Genomic DNA, 22,583 nt, shown 5'->3' with positions numbered 1-22,583 from the left:
CCTTCATGATAAGGTGGGCAAGGTAGGAAGTCCATCCAACCACTTTGGCAACGTGGGTGTCAAATGAGAGGTCAGCATTGCACAGTGTCACCAGGTCTCCGATTACTTTGTCTGTACTCAGTGGGTTATTGTCTATGTGATAATATGTAGGTACCTTGTCCATCCAAAAGGGTATGAGTATATATTACGTGGCATGCAGTGTCAGGCCATAACTCCGGCACCAGTTGTTGGTGTCCGTGAGGCCTGTCAGTAGGATGTATGTGTCAGCAGGTGTATCGCCTATGGTGCCTATTATGCAGTCATCTTTGAACATCGTCCGCCACTACCCTCCCATGTCTGCTTCCACATCTGAGAATGATATGCCGAACATGAGCAGTCCGAGGACAGAACCCTGTGGGACACCACATGTGACTGGCTCTAACATGGCACCAGTGAGGTTGACTATAGGGTTTCTATCCGTTAGCTGGTTTGCAACCCATCATGTGACATATGCATTTACATGTCAGCTGTTGATCATGTCTATGATGGCAGAGTGCGGTATTGTGTCGAATGCTGTAGGCAAGTCCAGGTAGGCTGTATGGACTGCTGTGCACTCAGCAATGGCTGTAGTGACTGATTTGAAAAGGTCAACCAGGTTCATAAGGCAGAATCTGCCCTCTACAAAGCCAAACCAGGTGGGATCAAGTGTCTAAGTCCCCAATGTCTCTGTGTATGGGTACCATAATGATCCTTTCCATAGTGTTGCAGACCAGGCTGGTTAAGCTTATGGGGCGGTAGTTACCAGGGTCTGTAGAGGTGCCTCCTGTGTGGAGTGGGACTACTGTTGCTGTACGCCAGTGTCCAGGTACATATGCTGTAGTAAGGCTATGGCTGAATAGCATGTAATGTGCATGTGTAGCTCCTCTTGCAGTTCACGTAGCATGCAACCTGCAATACCGTTGGGTCCCACTGATGCTGTGTTCACAGCTCCGCTGAGGGTGGTTCCCAGCTGGACATCTGAGATGACAGGGAAGTTACAGACAGCTGGGATAAGTAATTCCATGTGTGGGTGAGGGAGGGGAGAAACTTGCACTGAACCTGTCTGCCAGACTGTTGGCATTATCTGTGTGTTCAGTGTAGCGTATGTCACTGTGAACTAACTGTGAACACAACGGAGGGTTCCCACCCAGGTGTGTAACATAGCAGAGGAAGGCCTTGTGGTTATCTGTAGTGACCATAGCGATTTCCCTCTCATTGTTGGCCTTGCATGTTTGTACGACAAAACTTATCTTTCTACTACTGCTGATGAGAGATGCCGTAGCTCTATGGAAGTATGCTCTGCCGTGCAGTAGCTACCTTCTGTTGTTATACAATTTGTTCAATGCTGGAGTCCACCAGACAGGACGCCTGCCCTTGGTGGAGAGGGTCATGGTTTCATTTGTGATTGCATGATCCATGCATTCTTGGAGATGTCTGTAGAAGCATTTGTGAAGGTGTCTGCATTGTGGGAAGTGGATTACACTGGCCCAGTGGGCATGAAGGATACGAACTCAGTTATAAGACGTGTAAAGTCGGCATGTGAGAGGTTTCCCACTGTAGTCTTTTGTGTTGTGGGGGAGGTGGGATATGTATATCCAGGGGGATTAGTCTGTGGTCAGATGTGACTAGTGAGGGGTATACTTCCAGTGTGTAGCACATTGTCCCCATGTTTGTGATGATCAGGTCTAGTATATTATCTCCTGTTGTGGGAGAGGTGACTAGCTGTTCCATTGCATTTGACATAGTGAATTCCGGTAACCTTTGGGCTAGGGTGTTTGGGGTAGAATAATGCACCCAGTGTATGTTAGGGTAGTCGCAGTATCCCAATATGATGGTGTGTGGTGGGACATTCATATCCTCCAATGTCTACAGGAAGACTGACTGTGGTCCCTGAGATTGGGAGGGTGGTCTGTAACATGCTACCAGTTGTACAGCAGGTTTGCCTATGGTTATCTGCACCTGGATGGTCTGTGATGCTTCATGTGTTGCCACTAACCTGGAGGTGTGCGTCTCCTCCATGAATATGGACACACCCCCTCCCTTTTTGTTTTGTCCCGAGTCCTGGGGCCAAAACGCATGATACGGGGTATAGCCTGGTACCGCTGATGTGCTCTCAGGAGCCTTGAACCAGGTTCTCACTTACTGCACAGACATCGAGATTGGTAGAATATGTACGTACAGAAATATGTAATACACACATACATATATAGATATCTGTAGAGACTTATACACATACAGATAGATCTGACTGACAACAGATATGTCTGTACATGACTATCTCTCACTCTCTGTCCCACCCCCCTCACACTGTGTCTGTCTCTCACTCTCTCCCCACATCTATATGTATATATCTACATCTATATATACATATTATATATACATATATACAAACAGATATATATCCATATATAGATACAAATATATCAATACATATACATACTATACATATATATATATATATATATATATATCAATATATATATATGTATACATATATATATATATATATATATATATATATATATATATAGACTGTGTGAGGCACATGTGTGCAGATGTCTTGCTACAGGTGCCTGGTGTCACAGGCATGGAGTGAACACCAGTGTGGATACTAGAGTACCATACCCCATTCAAAAACACTGACACCAGTAACCACCACATATGTACATGCCTGCCCACCACTGCATGTGTCAGGGGGTAACAGGGTCAACAAGTGTACAATAGGCTCCACATCGATATACACAGTGGCACACTAGTCCTGTAATACCTGTACATGGAATGTGTCAGCGGACATGGTGTGTCAGCTATGGACATGTAGGTCACTGTATCCCTCCACACCCCACAATGTCCTACACAGTATGTACCTCCCATGACAGCTACAGATATGGTGAAGGACACAGATATATGCAAGTAACTGTGTCAATGCACTCAAACACCACAGAGCGCACACAGACTACCTACTTAGAGGTTACCACTGCTGGATATACATAGTTCGGTCACACCCATGACAGTTGTCTACCAACCACGGTAACACCTCCAACATCCACAACACAAATTACCTATGTCTGTCATCCTTGTCACTGCAGTAGAGAGCACATGGTGGAGGTATGGGACCCTACCCACAGATATGACATACCCTATAGTAGACCACACAGAATTAAGAAGCAAGGCTCCCCATGAGTAGATGTCGGACATACCCTTGCTGAATGTTATGCTGATAGGGAATATGCCATATGAGTCACCCTGTTTAACTGTTTGTAAGGAGCAGGTACGATCATAACACGTGTCACAAGGGGCAGGGTAGCATAACAGTATGCTGCTGTAGGCCCAGGGCCAAAAGCACACTACCTACCTAGGACACAATGCACACCCATGAACACATTGCAAACGGAATATGTGAGGTGGAATGAGTGTGCTAGTGACTGGGTGCATGTTGTGTACTGGTGTGATTGCTCACCATGAATGTCCGTCTGTCATGGTAGTGTGTGTCCTTGGTGTGAGGCCAGAGACAGGTGTGTGAGGTATTGCGATCAACACATACTACCTTTCCATATGTTGTGCTGTGTTACCCTGTATGTCACTGTGGTGTAGGTAGGGTTATGGCAAGTAAGAGTAGTGTGCATTACCAGTGAAATATGTAATGTGCATTGTGTGCAGTGCATGGGCTGATAATGTTCCCCATACAGTACCTTGATTCAAACCCCCAGTGTGAGGTTGTGTATTGTACCTGAAACAGTGCGTTGACTGCTGCAGTATACTACTCTGTTGTATGCTGTGTGCCAGGTACTGTTGCACAGTTGTCGGATGGGCACTGATATCTGGTCATGTACATGTGTATCCCCCAATAGACAGACAGATGCTATATATGATGCCTAAGTTATATCACTGCAGTCAAGTATTATGTGTGCTATAGTCTGCTGACAGATATTGCTGACATATTTCCCTTCTCCGTTTCAGGGCCATGGTTCACCAGCGGAACCCAGTCTACTCTACTGCAGAGGAGGAGGAGATGCACCAGAGCCTGGTGCGGGATTTCACTGTACTCTTTTCCCGCACCAGCCAGAACCAGCAGAAGGGGGCTGCACTGTGGCAAGACCTGGTCCGTCGGGTAAATGACATAGGCACACATAACCGGACATATGAGCAGGTACGCCATCACTGCAGTGATTTAATTAGAAATGTCCATCAGCGTGCGTCAGATATCCACAGGCAGCAGCTTGCCACAGGTGGTGGGGTGGCTAGACATCCCCCCTCACCAGACTGGAGGGACTACTCCTGAGTGTTGTGGCTCCAGCACAGCAGCAACAACAACAGCATACATGTGTAATGCTGGAGGCTGGAACCACACAGCAGCAGGACACAGAGCGTGCAGGTAACATGCCATGTGTATAGTTGACCATTCTGTACACTGTTAGGTTATGCATGTGTGGGGTGTGTCCTCGATTTGTAGCGGTAATCTTGGTAATTATTGTGCATTAGTGATAACCTCATTATCTGCAGTACACCTGTGGAAGCTAACTGTTGCACTACTGAACTGTATCATGCCCACAGTATCAATGGCACAGTTGTGCCCGCTGACTATAAATGTCTCTTTTCCGCAGGTCCCTCTGGTGTAAATGCAAGGAAGCCTATCCATGCTGGTGAGTGTGTAATACCATTACCTTCACTACTCTGTATACTAATAGTAATAATAGGTTGAAGCAGTAGTGCTATGTGTTTGATTGCAGGTGTGTTTGTGTCTGTGGGTTGATATTTCATATACTGAGGTGTGTGCATGTGTGCATGTGTGTATGTGCCCACGTGTGCATGTCTGCAATGTGTGCATGTGTGTATGTGCCCATGTGTGCATGTGTGCATGCGCCCATGCGCCCATGTATGCATGCGCCCACGTGCCCATGTGTGCATGTGCCCATGTGTGCATGTGCCCATGTGTGCATGTGCCTATGTGTGCATGTGCCCATGCGTGTATCTGTGCATCTGCCCATGTGTGCATGTGCCCATGTGTGCATGTGCCCATGTGCCCATGTGTGCATCAGTGGTGGCATTGTGTACACATTGTAAACTGTGTTTCCTGTCTTACTCCCACAGGTTCTGGTGCTGCTCTGGTGTCGTGCAGCAGGGAACCTGTATCAGCTGCTGTGGATAGTGATAATGATGATACCTGTGTAATGGCACAGGTAGGTGTGCCAGGGTCCGTCATTGGTCAGCCAATTGACACTAAACAGCTGTTGACCCCATCAATGCGCACAGTCATCCTGCCAATACATCCTTTGTCACCAAATGTCCCTAGGTGATGGACAGGATACAGTGGGCATTGACCAGGGTAATGTGGTACCAGTGGCACATGCATCCCCACACTGCAGCTATGGCCAGGGCCCTGACACGGTACCACACAGGCAGACGTCCATGGGTTCTCGTGGGAACATCCGTGGGCGTACCGCCCCTGTCAGACGTGCCCACAGAGGTCTTTCAACCCCAGCTATGTTTCGGGCTGTAATGCAGGCACAGTCACGTATGGAACGGTACACCAGACAGGGTCTGAGGGAGCTCATTTACAGACATTGGGGGGACACATTAGATCTGTTCCACAACTATATGTCCATGAGCCAGGGCAATGGTGGACGGTTGAGGCGTCAACGTGGCCATATGCCAGCAATAGCTGGCAGCCGTCGCGGACGACAACAGGGCCGCGGCCGCTCACATAGTGCCAGCAGCAGCCCCAGCAATGCTGGGTCTGTGCTGTCATCGGACCGCCCCAGGAGACCACGTGCACGTGGCGCTGGCCAGTCCCAACAGGGACCTGTCTCCAGTCAACAAACACCTGCTTCTGATGACAGTACCCAGTCTGGCTTGGTACCTGATATGGTCCGTAGCACCCCTGCCAGGCACAGGTACCGTGTCCGTGGCCACAGACACTGATCTGTATGACCTAGCAGGTACAGTCTGTGGCTGTCCACAAACACCTGTACATGGCAGCCATGAGGTGGGACTGTGAGCATTCATACACACATGCAAAGTGATAACACCTAGGGCTACCACATACACACACACACACGCACTGCATCAACATTGCCCCATCTTGTACTGCTGTCCCTCACCAACACACACACACAGACATGTCAATTGGTTGTATCAGTGGCAGACTCAGGCATACCAGGTACACACTCTGTGCATATGATGAAACTGTGCCACCTCCTGCAATCTGTAAAATTGGTGCAGGAACAGGTTAACATGGTGCTGATGCACAGGGTGACTACATAGACTTATTGTAATAGTATGATGTTGACAACAGTACAGTGTAATTATAGCATTGTGGGTATATACCAGCATGCCTGATGCAGTTACAGTATGAATGTCACTGTATTGTTTTGTACACTCATAGTAATTACCACAGTGTTCTGTCTGCACATCTTTGCATACTGGTGGTGAGACTGTGAAGGGATGGCCACCTACATGGGTAGCACAGAGGAATACAACAATGTACATATTGATACTCAATGATGGCCATGTCAACTGCGAGTTGCATGCTGTACAGACATGACTCTGCAATGCAGATGTTTCAGGATGTTGATATCTGTGCAGTACTACACAACAGGTTCAAGGCTCACAAGAGCACACTAGCCCTACAAGGTCACACCTCATACCATGCATAACCGCACCAAAACACAGAACTAACTATGACAGGAGGGAGAGTGTCCATACATGTCAAGGATACTGTGGTACCAGGACAGGTAGCATACATCATACTAAGTCTGGAACTGCTAAGTGAGGGCTCAGTGTCTGTTATTTGACATGTGTATTAATACAGGTATGAGCACTTGAGTATCAGGCCAGTTATTCAACATTACGAAGGTACGTGGTCTATACACTTGTGGGGGGTGTGGCTGGACCCAGCCCATCTGACCTGGGAATGTCTGGGTACTGGCTTAGAGTGCCTGCATATATGCACTGTTACATACTGGAAGTCGTACACCTTGTTTGGTGTAGCATAGTCTACATACAGGCCTGCTGACTGTAGATTTGTTTGTATGCATGTTTGCCTGTTATGTTCCTGAAACACTGATTCCACCTGCAGTGCAGATATACAGTGCCTCTGTAGATACTTAGTGACATCTGTGTTGCTTACTGTACTTATGTCCATGTGTCACTTGACAGAACGTCACTGTTTCTCCTGTTTGCATGTAGCTTGCCTGTAACACATTGCATATGACTTACCTCACATTTGCTCGACAGAATTCATATATGCCAGCACTAACAAATCAGGAGCACTACACCCTTGCATAGTCACCTTGAGTACCTTGTTCCCCATTGGCCCTATGTGTCGTTACTTAGTATGGGAGTCACAATGCTATGGTAGCATGTGCAAAGGTCACCTGTCGATCTACTCTCAGGTCCAGTTGGTGAATCTGCGAGTCATGTGGCAATGTTACAGCTGCCTCATGTACACAGACAACCCTCTCCCCTTCCCATACATGTACAACACATGTGAGAGATGCAACCACATAGCCAAACTGGGGGCTAAGCTCTATTTACACAGCACTGGCATTCCCTGTCAGGTGAAGTGGGATACTACAGTGAATACAGTACCAGTCTCCCATAGACCTGCCACGACCACAATCCAAACACAGAAACACACAGGTACATTATTGGGCTCTCAGAATAGCATCCTGCCTGAGCAGCTGACACCTGCACAGCAGACACACAAGCAAACATTACACCAGAGCACAGCATATGCAACACATAGCTCACAAAGCCTGTGTGCCAAACAGTGTCAGGCCATACAGCTAGACAACACACCTGCTATGGTTGTATGAGGTACCTCTATTGTCACGTACACGGTGGCCCTGCTCCCAGGCTGAACAAGGTGACGGTCACGCTGAGCTGCCCTTCGGGCACTATGATCCACCACATAACACAAGCAAAGCGGTCACTCCAAGGCATGTAGAAGTATAACTCGGTCATTGTCTGTGCCAATGTGTATGACCTCTGATGCACCTCCCTGGACTACATGTTAGGGGACAAAGAGGGGCTCTCTGAGCTTGTGGCACAGGCTGGTATGACCCTGGCCTTAAGTAGTATCTCACCCTCACCATGAATGCTGACACAATATGTAGACAGGATCATCGGTTTCTGCACTTAATGTATCTTTCAGTGACATCCAAAGGGGATCCAATGCCTGTCAGTGTGGGATTACATGCTGGACATGCCACATTGCTTTGCTTGGGACAGCTTGCACCTGTCACCCATGGGCCGTTGTATATTGGCAGAGGCTGTTGCTACACACATAGTGCCTTTGTATGCAAGGCTGACATTACATAGCCACCTACACAGGTATCACACGGGATGGGACACTAATAGCAATGCTACTCAACAGCAGCAGTGTAAACCTCAAGATGCATGCAGTGGAAACTGTCCTTAGCATGGGGTACAGCAATATCCGTGCAGTAACAGACTACTGGTACAAGGCTCCCAGGTGCACACCATCAGTGCCAGGTCATCCCTGATACCATGCTTGTCATCCCCTACACATGCACCAAAACAGAACAGGGGGGATGTATCCTAAGGCACCTCAGATACACACACCTCCAGGTTGGTGGCACTGCACAAAGCATCAGAGCCTCCCCATGTGCAACACACAATGGGTTAGACTGCCTTCATGTTCATAGCCTGGCACACACCACACTCCCATACCCAGGAAACCCACTTGGCCTTCCTGACAACACTGGGAATATGACTGTCTCTACACACACCATTATATGGTTGTACTGCAACTACCCAAACATACAGTGTGAGCATTATTCTAGCTGCAAGACCCTATCTGAAGGTTTCTTATCATTCATTCCCTGCATTGCTATAGAACAACTTGTTACCACTCCCACAAGTGGTGACAACATGCTGCACCTGTTCATCACCAACATGTGGACTATATGCTCCAGACCAATCATGTATCCCTCGCTGGTGGGATGACACCATCTACAACCCACACTGTATAGTCACATACCACATGCAGCCCCTGCACAGAACACTGCAGTCATACAGTTGTCTGATGCATATTCCATGTATTCACATGAGGCAGGCTTCGGACATGGGAACTCTTGCAGTTCACAGGTACATATGTGTAGGTGGCACACACATACATCATGTGTGCATTGACATTACTGATATAATGTATCTTGTGCAATATTGGGAACAACACCCCACACACATGGACAAACTGTGTGACAAAAATACACATGGCATTTGTAGGATACAAACCCCTACCTAACTATGCTAGATTACTTGTGAGAGTCACAGTAGCAGAGTGTACTATTTGCATTACTGGGAGGATTGCTTTCTCCTGCTGTACTTATAGGGTGCTGACATCATTAGTGTTTAGACAGTGGAATATGCAGCATGTGTTGTGTAGTAATAGTTGCCAAAAGGGACATTTCTCATACACATGGAATTGCACACACTACTCCCCCACACAGAGTCACACACAGACTGGGCACTTGCAGGATTCAACCCCCTACCTATGTTATGACACTAGTGAGAGACGCATTAGCAGAGCGTGCTATTTGCATTACTGGGGGGACGGCTTTTTCCTGCTGTACTTATAGGGTGCTGACATCATCAGTGTTTAGACAGTGGAATATGCAGCATGTTTTGTGTAGTAATAGTTGCCAAAAGGGACATTTTTCATACACATTGAATTGCACACACTACTCCCCCACACACAGTCACACACACACTGGGCACTTGCAGGATTCAAACCCCTACCTAACTATGTTATTACACTAGTGAGAGAAGCATTAGCAGAGCGTGCTATTTGCATTACTGGGGGGATTGCTTTCTCCTGCTGTACTTATAGGGTGCTGACATCATCAGTGTTTAGACAGTGGAATATGCAGCATGTTTTGTGTAGTAATAGTTGCCAAAAGGGACATTTCTCATACACATGGAATTGCACACACTACTCCCCCACAGTCACATACACACTGAGCACTTGCAGGATTCAAACCCCTACCTAATTATGTTATGACGCTTGTTAGAGATGTAGTAGCGGAGCGCGCTATTCACATTACTGGGTATAATTCCTGCTCCTGACATATGTATAGTGTGCTGACATCATTATGGATGAAGAGGTATGTACATCTGTTACTATCCATCAGTAAGGGGGAGTGCATATCTATGCATTAACTTTGCACAGGCACAGTGGCCTACTGTACTGTGGAGGCAGACACCAAATACACTGTGGATAGCCTTCTGTATTCCCTAGGGACAACAGTCAGGTATTGTACTCTATGGCCATATGTTTACCTGTCAGATGCAAGTATCTGTTGCTCATATACTGTTTGTGGGTCTTTATTGCCATAGCCTTCCCTATCTCTATAAACAACGTGTGTACTGTGGGAGATGTTTGCATATGAGTGGGATCCAGTACTTTACTTATGTCTCTGTTGTAACTTCACTGTGTGCACTGGGCAGATGTCTGTATTGTGGGAGGTTCCTATGTTTACACATAGGAATGCCAGATATGTGTGTGCAACTGCTGAACTGTGTCATGGCCTAAGTGTGTGAGCATGCCCAGTTCACAGTTTGTATGGCTTCTTGACTGCCACATCTCATTTATCTAAGTGTGCGAGCATGCCCAGTGTGACCTTTCCTTATGTTTGGATCTGTGGACCAGCACATTTCTGTTTGTGTGTGGACGCCATCTATATATCACATGTACAGTTGAGTGTTGGACATCAGGCATTATGCTGTGCCTGCAGGGTCGCCATGGGATAGTTTGCATACAGTTGTCATCATCCTTCCCTGCTGACCAAACAGTTGTATTGTTGTATAGTGTACTGGTGCAAAACTTTCACTGTGGTGGACAGTATAATCGGTATCAGTCCTATCACTGCTTGTAATGTTTATAGTGAGCACACCAGACTGGTTGAGGGCCAGTTGTGCAGATATGACCATGTTGCATTTTGTTCAGATATGGACAGCTTAGTACATGATTGTCAGACATTGTTAATGTATTCCACAACTTGTGTGGACAGTGACAAACAATGGCCATGTGCCCTAGTCCATTTGTAATGCTAGTCAGAGAGTGTTTGTCCTTCAACACACATTTACTGGTGTTTGCCATGACATATGTCACTGTTAGTGTGCTGTGCCTCTGTCTACCCATGACATACAGGTGATATCCAGGGTACACCTACCATCTCCCATCCAGTCATCATGATTCCTCTGGATGACAGTCACTGAGGGACTCCCTGGATATCCTGTAGTGGGAGTTTAGTCATGAGTGGAGTGAGCTTCTGGGTTATGGACCAATCAGTACAGCATGTCCTGTTTATGTCTGTGCTGGGGTTCAGGCCTGTCAGCTGCATAGGTCACCAGCATTCAGTGTTTACATGGTGCCAAATGTCCATTGATACCAGGTTGGTCATGGCTCTATACATCAGGCACAGTTCACCTCCAGCCAGGCAATATGGCACTGTGTGGAGCTGCAGTTTCTTTACTCAGGCGACACATGGCATCTGTTACAGCTCTGCGATCCTCCTGGTGGGGTATTTGTGTGGTCTTCCAGTTGCTGCAGGTGTCTCCTATGGTACATCCCTGAAGGGCCATTGTACACAATTGTGAGGCTGCTGATGGATGACTGGAGAGGCACACTGACCTACTCTAACCAAGCTGTGCTTACCTTCATGATTAGGTGGGTATATGGTATGTTTCTGTAACCACTACAGACACATGGTTGTCACATGCAGGATATCTATCACCTTGTGTCCCCAGGTCTCTCATTGCTCCTGATGTACTTACTGGGTTAACACCTATGTGGTAATTTCTGGCCATGTACTGTGTTTCCACAGGGGTTGACTATACACTATTCTGCATTTAGCTTGTTGACATGGCTGTGGCACCACTTGTGTGTTTCTATGTGTGCCTTTTGTAGGTTGCTTGTGTCAGCTGGAGGGTCCGATATGGTGGCCAGTTTGTAGTCCTCTGCAAACCTGTTCAGACAGAGTCCTTCTATGCTGGCCTGTACCTATGTGACATATATAGCATACAAGAGGGGTCCCAGGACCATGCCTTGTGGGATGCCAGTTGCACCTGGTTTGCAGTCTGCCATGGCTGCAGTATGTCTGCCAGGTCAGTTCTGTCCTTGAGCTGGTTTGCAACCCATCTACTTACATAGGGGATTATAGTTAGGCTGGTGAGCTTATCTGTACCGCCAACTAGGGTATTGCATGGAAGGGTTTAGCAAGGTCCAGATAGGCTGTGTGATCAACATTCCCCACATCACTGGGTTTGGTGCATGTTTCACATGAGTCAGACATGTGTACAGGGCAGGATCTGCCCTATGACAGCCACACTGGGTAGGTACCAATGTCTGTAGGTACCCAAACTCGTTATTCATGGGATCCATGATCATCCTCTCCATTACTTTGCCGACCTAGATATTCGGGGTTGAGGGGTGACAGTTTGCAGTATCCATTCAGGCACCCTCTTTGTGGTGTGGGACCACTGTTGCTGTACACTGCTCTTTGGGTACATATCCTGTGGTAGGACTGATACTGCACAGTAATGCTATTTGCTGTTCCATTCTTCTTACAGTACTTGTTGGACACAACCCAGGACACCATCTGGTACCATTGATGCTGTGTGCTGTGCTTTGTGGATGCTGGCTGTTACCTCAGCATCTGCAATGTTGGGGGGCCAGCACTCTCCTGGGATAAATATTTGGCAGTTAGGTGCTGGTGGGGAGTTTGCAAAGAATCTGTTAGGTAGGATGTTGGCAATGTGTGTGGGTTTGGTGTATTGTTTGTGATATTAGAGTGCTGCAGAGCATATCTGTGGATTATCACCATGGTTCCTACCATCAGGTAGGACAGCTGTGTAATAATCCTTTGTGTCCTGCACAATTTGTATCATCATAGGTTCATACTAGGCTATCTGCCCTGGCCTTGTTTGAGCACAGACAGACTGTGTGTGGGTCTCAACACCCCTTGCAATGTGCATATTATGCCCACATAGGGTTTACTTTCCTAGATGTGACATAGGGATGGCCCCCAGTGTACACCTACTATCTCCCATGCACTTCAACGGCTTTCTCTTGTTGAGTTTGTGTGTGGAGCTCAGCCTATCATGGACTGGGATTCTGTTCCAGAGTGTCCTGAGCCTCTGGGTTATGGATCTGTCCCTCCAGCACATCCTATTAATCTATGTGTAGAGGTTCAGATATCTCACTGTGGTGTGTCTGCTGGATTTGGGGTTTCTGCAGTGGAGCATGTCCATTCATTCTGGATTGGACATGGCCTTGTACATCAGGCATACATCACCTCTGACTGTGCAGTATGCTTCTGAATTGGGCTGTGGTTTCTTCAGCCAGGCTGCAGATGTCCAATGTTTGGACCCTTTATCCTGTTGGGTGGGGTACATTTGGGGTCTTTCTGACTGCTGCATGTGTACGGTAAGGTGCATGCGAACTGGGGCATAATTGTCACGTATGGGCCTGATAAGGGAAGGGTATGGGGGCACATTGACCTCTGTAGCTCTACATGTGCATCCTTTCATATTAAGGTTGGCAATATACCAGGTCTTCCTGGCCACCTTGGCAATGTGTGTGTGTCACATGACAGGTTACCGTCCACTTGTGTCCCTAGGTCCATGATTACTTCTTCCATACATAATGGATTGCCACCTATGTCATACTTTGTGTGTGCCTTGTTTGGTATTTGTTGGGACATTCATACTCTGAAGTGTCTTCAGGAAGGCTGGCTGGGGTACCTGGGTTTGTGTGTGGGGTCTGTAGCAGGCTTCAAACAGGTACACAGTTTGAGACAGTGTTACTTGCCCGTGGATAGTCCATGCTGCTTCTTGCTGTGGTACCAACCTGGGGGTGTGGTTATTCTTGATAATTACTGGTAGCCACACTCCTACTGTCGTGTGTTCCATGTTTTGGAGCTTTAGAGCATGGTATGAGGCATAACCTGGTAGTATCAGGGTGCTCTTCTGGGCCTTGCCCAGGTTTCTGTTACAGAACACATATTACCATTCTCCATGCTGTGGTGGGTTTGGTCTGCATGCACCTTGCAGGTTAGACTTCTGGCATTGGGTAGCATTACGTCCAGGTTATTATCCCTTGTGCTACCTATGTTGGTGGGTTTGTCTTTCCAGACTTACCTATTCCAGGCACAGTGGGGGTAACAGCAGCCTTTGCCAATATCTACACAGCCAGGTGTGCTGGGTGCGTGCCATCCCTAGCAGGTGGGGCATCATGTCTTGCTCGGCATGTCAGCCCAGGCTGTCAGCCATGTGTTCCCCCTTGCTAACATCAATACCTCAGCCATTTATTGTACTTGATCTTGTTGTCTTCATAGTGTGGCATCATGCTTGGTGAGGGTGAGATGTTAGGTTGGGTCTTCATGTTTGCATATACTAGATGGTGTTACATTGCTTAACACATGGCAATCATGCCTCAGGTGGTGCTGCAGGGCTGCCTCTGTCGGATGCACATACTACACTCCCTGTACATGTTTGAGAGCAGGTTATGTCATGTTAGGCATCCCTGTTACTATATGAGTGAGTCAGAGAGGGGTATCATTCCCAGGGTTCCTACTGAGCCAGTGTATGTGCTATGCATTGCCTCTTTGCCAAGGCCAGGGCATACTGGGCATGCCTCCTTCTGCCTACTGGGGCAGGCTAAGGTTGTTCCTCCTCCGAGTCACGCTCTGCCTGTGATGGCCTTGGCAATGGTGGGGGGCTGTTTGTCCTGGCCCTATGCTGGTCCTGCTGCAGCTGTTTTTGCAGGATCATATTATGTAGCATAGCACATACCATGACAATTTCGGTACATGTAGTTGGTGAGTACTGCAAGGCTCCACCAGATGTGTCCAGGCACCGGAACCGTGACTTGAGCAGCCCAAACACACACACTATTACATTACGTGTTTGTGCGTGTGCCTCATTATGGCGTTCCTGTTCAGGTGTGTGTGCGTTTCTGATGGGTGTCATCAGCCACAGCTCCGGTGCATAACCTGCATCCCCCACTAGGTGTCCATGTGGGATGCCCCCATTGGCAAATGTCTGGTACAGCTGCGTCAAATGCCAGATATGGGAATCATGGTAGCTCCCAGGGCAGCCAGCACACACATTCATTATTATGCCCTGGGCATCACACATGACCTGGCAGTTGATGGAGGGGAAGCCCTTGCGGTTAATGTAGGCCCTACTCCGCTTACCGGCTGGTGCTTTGATGCGTATGTGCATGCATTCTATTGCACCCACTACCTCAGGGTATTCCGCTATTTGCTGGAAGAGATGCATATTGCTGGCCAATAGCTCACGGGCATTGGGGAAATATACATGGTCACCGACATGTGTTGACATGGCATCCAGGAACTGGTGCAGTACCCTGGAGGCTGATGCCTGTGATATCCCCATCATATCACCAGTTGGTCTCTGGAAGGTACCTGTTGCTAGTATTCTTAGGCCAACACATACCTTGGTTTCCACTGGGATGGGTTCCCCTCTGTTGGTTCTGTGTGTGAGGCGTGGCCTGCACAGCTCAATAATTTGCTGCAGGAGGTCTCTGTCCACTCTATAGCGCTCCACTATCTCCAGCTCATGTAACCCCTGGTAGGTGACCCTGGGCCTGTACACTCTTCTCCGTCTCCTCACTGTGGGTTGTCTGGCAGCATTTCCATTGTCACCACCCTCAGCAAGTCTCCTATGTCTCCTTATGACAGCTATGGCAGCCCCTAACATGTTTGGTCTGAGTGCAGCTTTTTCAGTTTTCACTTCTACTAGCTTACTCCTGTCTTGCAGTGTGTCTTGAGAGAAACATACTGCAATGCTGTTTGCAGTGTTTTAAGTGCTGGGCTGGGCTTGTATTCTGCCTGTGTAATTGCCTGCTTCTAATTGTTTTCACCTGCTACCTCTACAGGTATTCCCTGCTAGTTTCCTACTATTTCTTCTGCTTCCTTTTCCTCTCTGTTTCCTCAGGGGGAGCAGTGCGCATACCAGCGAAAACACGCTCACAGTGGCTACCATGCGCGCACACATGCTTACACGGACTAGAATCTGCTTATTCAGGTTAAAACATGCGCACACCAGCGCAAACAGGTTTACAGATCTTTAAACAGGCTCCTACATGCTTACTCTGTCTTACACGCACGCACTCTGTCTTACTCGCGGCTCCCAGTGCGCATGCACGTACAGCAAGAAACTTTGGTGTTGGCCACAGTGTACACCTTCCATTTCTTGACTTTCCCATGCTTTTCTGTTGACACTCCTCTTTTTCTGCTGTGTGATTGATATGTTTCACATACCACTTTGCTCCAAAGAGCTTGATTTCTTACTGACATTCCCCCCTGTGATGTCACCTCCTACTCTGTTACTCCCCCTTATCTAACTCTTACACTACACGGACTGTGCTCATTTGTTATGTGATAGTGTGATTCACTATCCTAACATTCATTTACATAGGATTGCCTACTAATGCTTAGTTACATGTCTTACACTCAGCTTCCCCCCTTAGCAACCACTAGACAGTGGCCATGTTGTTTTTGGTCTGCTTGTCCCTGCATTGCAAATCCATGCATTACATAAATCCCACATTTGTGGGTTTCAAACCTTCATTTTTCAGTTTTATATAGCGCAGCCTGTTTGCGCGGGGCTGCGCTGCATTTAAACATCGCCGATCTCCAAAACAAAATTTTTTTTTTCATGTTTGCATTGGTTTACCATGCCAATGGCCACATATTTGGCCATTGGCATGCTGTCTGTAACATTTGCACAGTTTATTTGGAGCTGTCATGGCTCTGTTGTGTTATTTGCAGTAACGTACTCAGTTGTCAATTGAGTAAATTTCTGCAACTAACACGACTCTTACACGGGCTGGTTTCAGCTTCGTGGATCGCTTAATCTACCTCATTTGCATGCTTTTCGGCTGCAAGTGGGGTGATTAGCATATCCACGCCCTGCCCATGTAAGAGTCATTTTAGCTTTCTCTTACATGGGATTTCGGGCTGTTCCTGGATCGCGATGGTTGCATGGAGTCTTACACGGCTCTTAAGACTCCGTGCAAGCCATCGTGAATCCTGCCCTATATCTATAACTCTCTGCTTACTATTCTACATTACCCTAATGCAACCTGAATAACTTGACTAAGTTCCAACTTAATTCAAGTATTTATATGTTTACTTATACACATCCAAGTTTATAGTCTGTATGTAGCATTATCCATTTCAATATGATAGTGTCATTTTTATGTGTGAATGTGTACTTTTACTCAATATGCTTTTGTGTAATGCGAACCAAATTAATATGCTACTGTATAGTATTTTCTAATATAGCAAAAATAACACTAATGTTTAATTTATCTGTAATAATCTTCATTGTATCTTATATTAATACAGCTTTTCTCCTACAGACTTCTGCTGTAAAGGAGTTCTGCATCCTGACAGAAAAAAAAAGTAAATGGTGCTACATGGAATCTTTCCTTCACCTTGAATGAAGCCTAGACACAAAGAACAGATCATTGACTTCAATACCCAGTTAAATCACTAGTGTCATTCCAGGGGACCAACATGTGTTATCAAGGGATGAGATGTTTGACAAGCCAGCTTGCTTTGCTAAGGATGCTTGCACCGCTTGTTCCAAAGCTTCTGCTGCCTCCCCAGTACCTCTTTAGGAACAGTCTAGTTGACAGACATTCCAACCTAACTACCATATCAGTCTACAAAGCATATCACATTAAGGTGGCTGACCTGAATGCCAGAAGTCCAAACAATAAATTGCCTGATCTTGAGGTGCTCCTACATTTGGCAACCATTCATGTCTGCATAGCTACTGACACTTGTTTTAAATGTAAACAGAGCAGTCCCTCTGTACAATGCCTTTGCACTTCTCATGTTTTCAGACATAATGACAAGTGCATTGGAGCCTCCATATTTTTCAAGGAGCTTATTATCTCTAGGCAGATCCCAAGTGATCTCCCTTTTAGTAAAAACTCCCTAATTTTGTGTGACTAACTACCATTCAATAAACTGGGACTCCAATATTTCCAATGTGAGATATGCCTGCATATTCCAGACTCGATACACAAAAATTCCCATAAGCAGCTGATAAATAAATCTACTAGTGGGCACAGCATTCTTGACCTGATTCCTACAAATATGGTTGTTCTTGTACTGCTCCTCTGGTATCTGTATCTGACCATGAACTTGTGATCTACTTGCTTGAACTCCCAAAAGTTCCTACAGCAAGCTCAACTGAATTTAAGGACTACACGCAGCCCAACATTAACCTACTATGTGACAAAATATGACAACTGACTTATGACTACACCACTCCTGATCATGATCCAGCAAAAAGCTTCACTAAGGAATTCTATATAAGTAGACTTTGCCAGAGCCATGTTTCACAGGAAATCTGAAAACAAACTATTCCACCATAATAAATGGACTATATAACAAAAGAAATGAACTCCTTAAATTATTGAGTAGATCCACATCTCCTGAAGGATAATATCTAAAGAATTATACCTGAAAGACTTATTTCCAAAGCACTGAAATATCTGAATTTCTTACTACCACAATTACTTCTAAAAATCATTTATTGAAAGTGCTAACCAAGACCAAAAAATACTTTCTCCATGAGACCTGACACTATAACAAGTTGCTTAAGTAATACTGTTAACCATTCCCTTGCAGACACACTTCTCAGCTGTTAGCAAATGGTTTTATCCCAGATCACTAAGGCACTGAAGTGGTGATGTCCCTCTATAAGGATAACCTTACAACTGACCCAGGAAATTACTGAACATTTCAACCTCATCTAGAAAGCCATGCAATGTATTATAACTGACCTCATAAACTATGATATTGAGAATTTTATTCCACATGACCCACCTACAGTTTGGCTTTGTGACTAGTAGACCTTGTCTATTCAATCTAGTAAATGTTGTTGAATTGGTTACAGAGGCTATAGATGGTGTCCATGTAGTGCCCATGGTTACAGAGGCTGTAGATGGTGCCATGCAGTGCAAGTGGTTACAGAGAATTTAGATGGTGTCCATGCAGTGCACTTGGTTACAGAGGCTGTTGATGGTGGCCATGCAGTGTACATGGTTACAGAGGCTGAAGATGGTGGCCATGCAGTGTACATGGTTACAGAGGCTGTAGATAGTGGCCATGCAGTGCACCTGGTTACAGAGGCTTTAGATGGTGTCCATGCAGTGCACATGGTTACAGAGGCTGTAGACGGTGGCCATACAGTGTGAATAGTTACAGAATATTTAGATGGTGGCCATGCAATGCACTTGGTTACAGAGGCTGTAGATAGTGGCCATGCAGTGTACATGGTTACAGAGCCAGTAGATGGTGGCCATGCAGTGTGAATGGTTATAGACGATTTAGATGGTGTCCATGCAGTGTACATGGTTACAGAGGCTGTAGATGGTGGCCATGCAGTGCATGTAGTTATAGAAGCTGTAGATGGTAGACTTGTAGTACATACAGCATATCTTGATTTGTTCAAAGCCTTCAACACCATTATCCATGCTGGTGTCCTACAGAATCTCATCATCATCATCATTCCCTTTTCCCATTTTGTATACGGGGTTGGGCTGTCAATTCAGTTGTCACCATCTCTCTCTATTTAGTGCCACTCTTCTGCCTTCATTAACACTCATGCCTGACTGTCATGTCAAAGGTCTTCTCTCACACAATCCATCCACCTCTGTGCTGGATGCCCTCATTTTCTCTTGTCTTCTTCCTGTCTGTCCCACATCATCTTCACCAGATTGTTTTCTGCTTTCCTGCACATATGTCTGAACCATGGTAATCTGTTCTGTTAGTGCTTTTCTGCAATTGCAACTACTTTGGCTTCCGCTCTTATGTCCTCATGTATTCATCTGTCCCACAGTGTGCATGATCCTACCACCCTTCTCAGGCACTTCATTTCCATCACCTTTAGTTCCTCATCTGCTCTGCCTTTACTGCCCAGGTTTCTGTACAATACAGTAGTACTGGTTGCACCAGTGTTTTGTGCACCTTACTTTTCAGCTTCTTTGGCATTCCTCTGTCATACATTACACCTGACACTTTATGCCAGTTGACTGCAGCCCCTTTGATTATAGCTTTGACTTCCTCATTCAGACTTCCATTCTCCTCATCCACCCTCCCAGATACTCAAGGTTGTTAACCTGTTCCTCTATTTTCTCTTCTGTCAAAAGTCCTAGCTTCTTCTGATTTCCCCTGTTTACTACCATTACAACTGTCTTATTTGTACTCAGTTACTTCCCATATGCCTTCAGTTTGGCATGCCATCCCCCTATCATTTGCTGAAGTTCTTGATCAGTCTACCTGTAATGCCACATCATCTGCATACAGCAACTATGTTGATCTTTCCCATCTGACCTCTTTGCTAATGTAGTCCATCATCAGTATGAACAGCAGTGAGCTCAGAGCATTGAACCTTGATTCACACCCACTCCCATTTGGACACACTCTATAAGAACAAATACTGTACATAGTTGAACCACTGGGTCCTTGAACATAGCCTGCACTAATTCTACCAATGTTTCTGGGACTTCAAACCACTGCAGGACTGCCAAAATCACCTACATGCTTGCTCCAAGTCTAGGAATGCCCACATGGACTCATTCCTCATCTCTAGATTCTCAGCTACTTGTCTCGCTGCAAATATTGGGGCAGTTGTGCTGCATCCTGAACTGAATCCAAACTGCTCATCTCCCATCTTACTTTCAGAAGCTAACCACTTTAAAAATTGACCCATATGTGGCAAAACAAACACCAAACTTGCTGGAAGAATACGCACAATGGGAGTTGAAGGTGCCTCGTGAAAGCATGAAAGTCACCAGCAGTGCCCTTCATGACTTGTTTCTGGAAACTCCTTTCTGGCATCATTTCAGATCCCCAAGCTGGGATCCAAGTCCTCTGACTAACAAAGTATGCACATGGCCATAAAAATGGGAGTTACTGTTAGGTCAGTCGCTGATATCAAAACGCTACAGAATTAATAATCCCTAGTAAACTCTTGGTGAATTAAAAATGGTCTCAGAATAAATGTTAAAAGGTGTAGTATCAACATATTTGGTAGATAGCCCTCCCCTTATCATAATGCATAGACAACACACCACTACAAACTGAAAAGATAGTCATGGACCTAGGAACACGGGTTGATAACTCTTTTTTGACCATTATGTGACAGTGTTTTTCAGGAAATCATTTTATTTAGCATGGCTAATTGCCAAAGAAATATCATCAAGGCCTAGACAGGTAATCACTCCCTTATACATCCAGCATTGACCAGATTAATTATCAAGTACAAACTCCCCCTCCAGGATGCATCTCACCAAACATATCAAGCAATTAGAAAGAGTCAAAAGGTTGCTAACAAAAAAGATCATGTGCCTAAAGTCCCTACGTTATCAAGAATCCCAATCACTTTATTAAGTGTTTATAGACATTTGAGAGGAGATCTCTGTCTCACTTACTGCATCATTAGAAACCCGCTTGTTCTGGACCTTCTGTATCTCTGCAAGAACAATATCTTCAACAATACCAGAACCAGGTACTTAAATGTTCACCAACAGATAGATAAAATAAAGTGGAGGGACAAGTTTATTAACCAGCATTTCCTCAACCGGTGGAAAAAATTTCCCCTGCCTGTTTATTTTACAGGTTGGTAACTGGGTGAGTGAGCTGGTCCATGGAGCTCTTCAGCTATGACACAGGCCTTAGACAAAATACAAGCGATATAAACAAAATGCAGAGTTAAAGGAACAAGTCATTCAGATTTAATTCAGATTTACACTAAAGTCAGAGAAGAAATAAGATAAAAATGAGAAATAATTATTTACCAACAAACTATACAGTAGCAATTCAGTGACTAAAACTGACATTAGCACTTGTTGACTGTATACAATCTTAACAATTGACCTGCTTGTAACTGGAACTGTTCCTTAAGAGTACCTCACTATACTGTACACTACTCTGTACTCTATACAGTACTCTGCTGAAAAAGGGTGCAAGTTCAGTCAGGCATTCCCAGTCAACAAATGTCAAATAAAATAAAATATAGAATATGTGCAGTAGATAAATGTACCAGTATGGAGTTATTCTTTGATGTTATCCGGGCTTTAACTAGAAGATAAAATACATACATTACGTACAATAGCGATATGACCTTCTTTACATTATCTGACCTTTGGGGAAGTGTTGAGAGGTTAAACAGTATGACCTATTATCTTCCTTTAAACATAACAAAGATGACAGGATAGGTATCCACACATTTATGACAGGAATGATTGGTATGACCATCCTGGAGAAAAGAGGTGTGACATGAGTAAGGGTACTGGGAAGATGTGAATGGTCATGAGATATAGTGCCTGGGATTATCTGTCACTGTATGAAAATCTATGAAACTTATGAATCACCAGCATGGGGATGACAGCCTTCTGCAAACAATGTCATCTAGGAAGCCACAGGTGTGGTATTTGCTCCTCCTAGTGTTCCAGCAATGAGGCTGTAAATTGTAGACCACAACCCCTCCTCCGGCTG

General features: G+C 45.7%; 1 protein-coding gene across 5 annotated transcripts in view; it reads right to left on the bottom strand.

Annotated features, from left to right (window-relative positions):
- KCNAB3 (potassium voltage-gated channel subfamily A regulatory beta subunit 3) overlaps positions 1-22,583 on the bottom strand; it is a 1,202,467-nt gene that overhangs the window by 815,489 nt on the left and 364,395 nt on the right. The gene's annotated exons all lie outside the window — the stretch shown is intronic.

The sequence above is a fragment of the Protopterus annectens genome, chromosome 7.part0 (assembly GCF_019279795.1).
Source record: "Protopterus annectens isolate FY-2018-M chromosome 7.part0, PAN1.0, whole genome shotgun sequence".
Taxonomy (NCBI): Eukaryota; Metazoa; Chordata; order Ceratodontiformes; family Protopteridae; genus Protopterus; species Protopterus annectens.
The sequence above is the reverse complement of the archived record's forward strand: the minus strand, read 5'-3'. Positions and strand labels throughout refer to the sequence as shown.